The following is a 6745-nucleotide window of genomic DNA, read 5'->3' as shown; positions in this document are numbered from 1 at the left end:
GACTCCTAGACAAATGCTGCTCTCCACCTTGTCAGAGAAGCGTCGATTTGGATGAATGATGTGAGTGGAAAGAACCATGGCTGCTCAAGGCGCTGAGAATAAGTGGCAGTTGCATGCCCAGACTTAAACAAGGTATTTATACCACCACCCCCAGGCTCTGGGAAATCACAGAAGAGGGGCCGAAAGAATGGAAGAGGTGAACGACAGGGAGAAGGGCTGGGCACAAGACAGTCACTGCAACCCACGTTACAGCAACTGCAACCACAGTCATGGCAACCGTGGCTGTCCACACAAGACAGACTGGCCCGTCCACAGTCGGTCATGGGAGTGGGGCTCACAGGGCCCATTCCTGTTTGCTAAACTCTTGACTACTAATGGGTTCTCGAGGAGGGGCAGCCACGTCACCAGTTGTATGCTCACTGGTGAGTCCACCGGCTCCCAGGCATGACTCCAAACTCGTGGTCTTTGCTGATTTCATATATGTTTATAATGTGTTCTGAGTACTGTCACCCCGCGCCCCACAGTCTCTCTTAGCTCTCTCCTACCCCGTCAACCCTCCCTGCCTTCCACACTCAGGGCTCTGTGTGTCGGTTTTCATTCAGCCGGGGTTTGTTGTTTGGTTCCCAGCTGCCGAGTCACTGACACTATTGATCACCCATGGCCACTGTGTCACGGACACTATTGATCACCCATGGCTGCTGTGTCACGGACACTATTGATCACCATGGTTGCTGTGTCACGGACACTATTGATCACCCATGGCGAGTGTCACGGACACTATTGATCACCCATGGCCACTGTGTCACGGACACTATTGATCACCCATGGCCACTGTGTCACGGACACTATTGATCACTCATGGCCACTGTGTCACTGACACTATTGATCACCCATGGCCACTGTGTCACGGACACTATTGATCACCCATGGCCACTGTGTCACGGACACTATTGATCACCCATGGCCACTGTGTCACGGACACTATTGATCACCCATGGCGAGTGTCACGGACACTATTGATCACCCATGGCGAGTGTCACGGACACTATTGATCACCCATGGCCACTGTGTCACGGACACTATTGATCACCCATGGCCACTGTGTCACGGACACTATTGATCACCCATGGCCACTGTGTCACGGACACTATTGATCACCCATGGCCGCCGTGTCACGGACACTATTGATCACCCATGGCTGCCGTGTCACGGACACTATTGGTCACCCATGGCCACTGTGTCACGGACACTATTGATCACCCATGGCGAGTGTCACGGACACTATTGATCACCCATGGCGAGTGTCACGGACACTATTGATCACTCATGGCCGCCGTGTCACGGACACTATTGGTCACCCATGGCCACTGTGTCACGGACACTATTGGTCACTCATGGCCACTGTGTCACGGACACTATTGATCACCATGGTTGCTGTGTCACGGACACTATTGATCACCCATGGCGAGTGTCACGGACACTATTGATCACTCATGGCCACTGTGTCACGGACACTATTGATCACCATGGCCGCCGTGTCACGAACACTATTGATCACCATGGCCGCCGTGTCACGAACACTATTGATCACCATGGCTGCTGTGTCACGGACACTATTGGTCACCCATGGCAAGTGTCAGACAGCAGGGGCACTCTGCTACTTGTCCTCAGAGACCAAGTTCCTGGCTGTCAGATCTTACCAGATCCAGACTAGCTGAGTTCACTTGTTTTGTGTTACTATAATAAAACGCACTAGTTTGGGTATTTTGTAAATGAAGAGGCCATTTGGCTCACAATTTTGGTGCCTGGAAGGTCCAGACAGTGTAGTGCTGATATCCTAGCAATGGCCTTCTGGTACATCACAGTCCAGTGGAAAAGAGAGGGAGCCGGCTTCACGCAGAAGACCAAGGAGTTGGAGGGCCTCTCTTTGTAAGAACTCATTCTGGAAATACAGCATTTATCCTTCACCAGGGTGGAGCTCTCCTGAACCACTTCTGGAAATACAGCATTTATCCTTCACCAGGGTGGAGCTCTCACGAACCCATGTCTCTTTAAAAAAGATTTAATTTTTATTTATTTGTGAGTGTGTATGCATATGCGTGCATGTGTACATGAGTGCAGTACTTGTGGAGGCCAGAAGAGGGCTCCGGGTATTCTGGAGCTGGAGTTACAGGTTAGGAGACACCCCACGTGAGTGCTGGGAACTGAACATCTATATTCTGAAAGAGTAGCCAGTACTCTTAACCACTGAACCAGCTCTCCAGTCCTAGACCCCACTTCTTAAAGGTCCCACCACCTCAGCACTGGCACGGTGGACACCAAGTTTCTGATGCACGAACCTTTGGAGGATGAACCATATGCAAACCACAGCATGGCTTTCCTTCCATCTCCTGCCTCGGGGCTCAAGCCTCACATTCCTTCAGTTCCTCAAAGCCCAGGTGTGGTGCTGGAGACCCAATTCCCTCTGCTCTGGACCACTTCTACCCATCCCTTTAAGCTTCAACTGAGAATCTTCTCTTCTGAGAAGTCATTTTGCATCTTTTCACAACTTCTCTTTCACTCTGCTACCTGCTATACACCTTGCTAACAGCATTTGTCATACAATATTGTCATCACTGCATCCTTGCTTATAATAAAACCTTTGGATTCTGGGCTCCCTGTAGGCAAGGGCCGTGTCTCTAATTCTGCAACTTGTCTGTTCTGTGTAGCAATCTCCTCTGAACTAAAACATTCCTTCCAAAAAGGAGGCTCATGAAACTCAGGAAGTGAACAACCTATAACTCTCAGGAAGTTCCTGAAGCTAATAAAACCAGTTTATGGAAGCAGATGAAGGAGACTCTCTGGCCTGGTATGTGGCCTGCAAGTCATGCAGGGATCTCTGGAGATGCAACTTTTCTGAACTGGGACATTCAGGCTGGGGTGGGTCTCAGTGATGCAGCTGCCTTTGAGTCATTTCTGCTTCTGTAAATAGCTCTTCATTCATCATATAAGTCACCCCAATAAACTTGTTGGTTTACTAAGCTGGCCTTTGTGGAATCATTTATTATTGATTTTTATGAGTCAGTGTTTCACTCTAGCTTAGTCTAGCCCAATAGCACTCTGAAGCCCAGGTTGTCCTCAACTTCATAGCACTTTCCTGCCTTAGCCTCCCTACTGTCCGAGTTCTAAATGTGAGCTCCCATGCCTACCTTGTGTTCCCAGGATAGTTAATGAAAGATCTCAACTGGATAGAAAATCCAAAAGAGAAGACAGTGACATTATTGTGGAAAGAGAGAGGGTAAGATAAAGGAGCCAAGATGAGAGAGATGTAATTACTGGTGGTGTTAGCTCCCAGAGCAAGTAGGCATGGCTTAGGGCAATCAACTAGCCTGGTTTTTGCAGCACTATCAGTTTTGAAACAGAAAGTTCTGCATCCCAGGAACAGCTTCAGTCCAGGCAAACCTAGCTTAGCCATCCCAGGATGGAATCCAGATTAATGGACAGAAGGGCTCTCTCCTTTGGGTTATTGGGAAAGGGCAGGAATAATGAAGCATGTGGGCTCTGGATCAGGGCAAAGCCTTGCTTCTCAACAACCAGCCCTTACAGTTACTTAACTTCTTGGGTCTAGTTTCCTGTAAACTGTAAAGGAGGAGCAACATAGAAATGCCTCTCTCAATGAGGACTCGCATTTGTGTGTATGTGTACCTGTGTGTGTGTGTGTGTAACATGTGGAAGCCAGAAGTCAGAGGTCAGAGGTCAGCATCCAGTGTCTTCCTCATTTGCCCTCCACCTTTGTTTTTGAGAATATTAACCTATTTTTATTTTATGTGTATGGGTGTTTTGATGCATGCGTGTGCCCGAGTGGTATGTGTGTGTACACCAGGTGCATGCAGTGCTGCAGAGGCCAAAAGAGAGCACCAGATCCCCTGGGACTGGAGTTACAGATGGCTGTGAGACATCCTGTGGGTCCTGGGAACCGAACCCAGGTCCTCTGTAAGAATCACAGGTGCTCTTAATCATTGAGCCATCTCTCCTGCCCCGCCCCCACTATTAAAATAGAATATCTGTTATTTATTCTTTGACAATTTTGTACATGTAAATAATGCATTTGATTGTATACAGCCCAAACTTCTCCCTCCCATTCTACTAGGAACCTCCATCACATGCCCCTTGAAATAACTGATTAAATTAGTGCTGCTTTTTGGAATATTGACTGACCTTGTGCAAGTAATCATAGCCACAGTGAGCTCATGGTCCACCATTTTCTTGTGACAGGGTCTCTCATTGAACTTGGAGTTCACTGATTGGCTGAGCTGGCTGGCTGGTAAACTGTTGTGGATTATCTCTGCTTCCTCGGTGATGGGATCACAGGGCTCGATGACATGCCTACTCTTCTTTAAAGTAGGTGTCTTAATTAGGGTCTCTATTGCTGTGATGAAACACCATGACCCAAAAGCAAGTTGGCAAGGAAAGGGTTTATTAGGCTTACACTTCAGCATTGCTGCTCATCACTGAAGGAAGTCAGGACAGGAACTCAAACAGGGCAGGATCCTGGAGGCAGGAGCTGATGCAGGGGATGGAGGGGAGCTGCTTACTGGTTTGATTCCCATGACTAACTCAGCCCACCTTCTTATAGAACCCAGGACCACCAGCCCAGGGATGGGACCACCCACCATGGGCTGGGCCCTCCCCCCATAGATCACTAAATGAGAAAATACCTTACAGCTGGATCTCAAGGAGGCATTTCCTCATCTGAGGCTTCTTCCTCTGATGACTCTATAACTTGTGTCAAGTTGACACACAGAACCAGCCAGCACAACTGACCCCTTGTCAACTTGACCCACAAACACATCACTATTAAGTCACAACCCTTCCTTTCTTATTCATCCCCAAAATCTTAAGTAAGTTTAAAAGTCCCACAGTCTTTTACAAATTCAAACACATTAACATTTCAGTTCCTTTAAAATAGTCAATCTCTTTAAAAATCCGAAGTCTTTTAAAATTCGAAGTGTGGGCCCCAGTAAAATATGTTCTTACTTCAAGGGGGAAGAATCAGGGCACAGTCACAATCAATGCAAAGCAAAACAAAATTCCAACCGTCCAACATCTGGGAGTCACCCATGATCTTCTGGACTCCTCCCAAGGGCTTGAGTCACTTCCCCAGCTCCGCCCTCTGCACACACACAGCTTGTCTTCTAGACTCTGGCTGGCTCCACTGCTGCTGCTGTTCTTGGTGGTCATCCCTTGGGACAGGCACCTCCAAAATGCTGGGGTCCCTTGCTGCAGCTGGGCTGCACTTTCACCAATAGCCTCCCATAGGCTCTCCTCATGGTACCAAGCCTCAACTTCTCTTCATGACCCCTTCAGTCCTGGTCCTTCAATTGCCACTGAGGCTGCACCTTCACCAATGGCCTCTCCTGACCTCTCACAGTGCCAAGCCTCAGCTACTCTCCATGACCCCTTCATGCCTTCAAAACCAGTACCACCTGGGTGACTCTTACACACTACCAAGTCCTGCTGCCGACATGAGGTACAACCTTGCCCACCTCTGGAACACAGCTTCTCTGTGCTCTCAGGAAACATTTCCCAGAATATTTATTTTACCTCAATGATGCTGGTCTCTTCTTAATCACCGCTAATTTCTTAATTCCAGCCGACCAGCATCAAGTATCCCAGCAAAACGAAGTTTCACTTTAGTAGTTCTTGTTAATCACAGCTGATTCTTCAGCCCCAGCTAACCAGAACCACAGGATCTTAATTCAAAATAACAAATGGCCCTGGTGGAGTCTTTAAACTTCCCTCTGAAATGTCACAAGCCAGGCCTCCATTTTTTGCATTTCTCTCAACATTCTTATCTTCCAGGTTCCCACAGAACAGCCCAGAGATCTTAATACTCAATGGCTCTTCTAGCTCAAAGTTCCAAAGTCCTTCCACAATCCTCCCCAAACATGGATAGGTCTGTCCCCACAACACCCCACTCCTTGTACCATTTTGTCTTAGTTAGGATTTCTATTGCTGCAACAAAACACCATAACCGAAAAGCAAGTTGGAGAGGAAAGGGTTTATTTGGTTTACATTTCAGCATTGCAGTTCATCACTGAAAGAAGTCAGGACAGGAACTCAAACAGGGCAGAGTCCTGGAGCAGAAGCTGATGCAGAGGCCATGGAGGGGAGCTGCTTACTGGCTTGCTTCCCATGGCTTACTCAGCCCACCTTCTTATAGAACCCAGGACCACCAGCCCAGGAATGGCACCACCCACCATGGGCTGAGCCCTCCCTCACTGATCGCTAAATGAGAAAATGCCTTACAGCTGATCTCAAGGAGGCATTTCCTTATCTGAGGCCCCTTCCTCTGACGACTTGTGTCAAGTGGACACACAAAACCAGCCAGTACAGTGGATGATGGTGATCCAAACCATCATCAAGCTTGTAGCACAAGCACTGTACCAGCTGAGCTATCTCCCCAGCCACTGTAGGCTCAATCTTTAAAATGACTGTGCATGCCCGCGCGTGCGTGTGAAATCGAACTCGGATTTGCCCATTCTAGACAAGCATCTTCCCACATCACCTGTCTTAATTTCCTTCTTTTTCGGAGTTTTGCATCTGCTCTAGACTCTTCTGACATCCTCAGTCTGTATGTCCTTGACCTTCACTGTCTGGTCCTTACTCCTCACTGAGCACCGCCTACCACTAGGGGGCAGCAGAGACCCAACCGAGACAGGTGCTTCTCTAGCTCTCCTAGCGCTCTCTCTATGGTGCCTGCCGG

This window comes from Peromyscus maniculatus, chromosome 2 (genome assembly GCF_049852395.1).
Source record: "Peromyscus maniculatus bairdii isolate BWxNUB_F1_BW_parent chromosome 2, HU_Pman_BW_mat_3.1, whole genome shotgun sequence".
NCBI classification, from domain to species: domain Eukaryota; kingdom Metazoa; phylum Chordata; class Mammalia; order Rodentia; family Cricetidae; genus Peromyscus; species Peromyscus maniculatus.
This window is presented reverse-complemented; position numbering follows the sequence as displayed.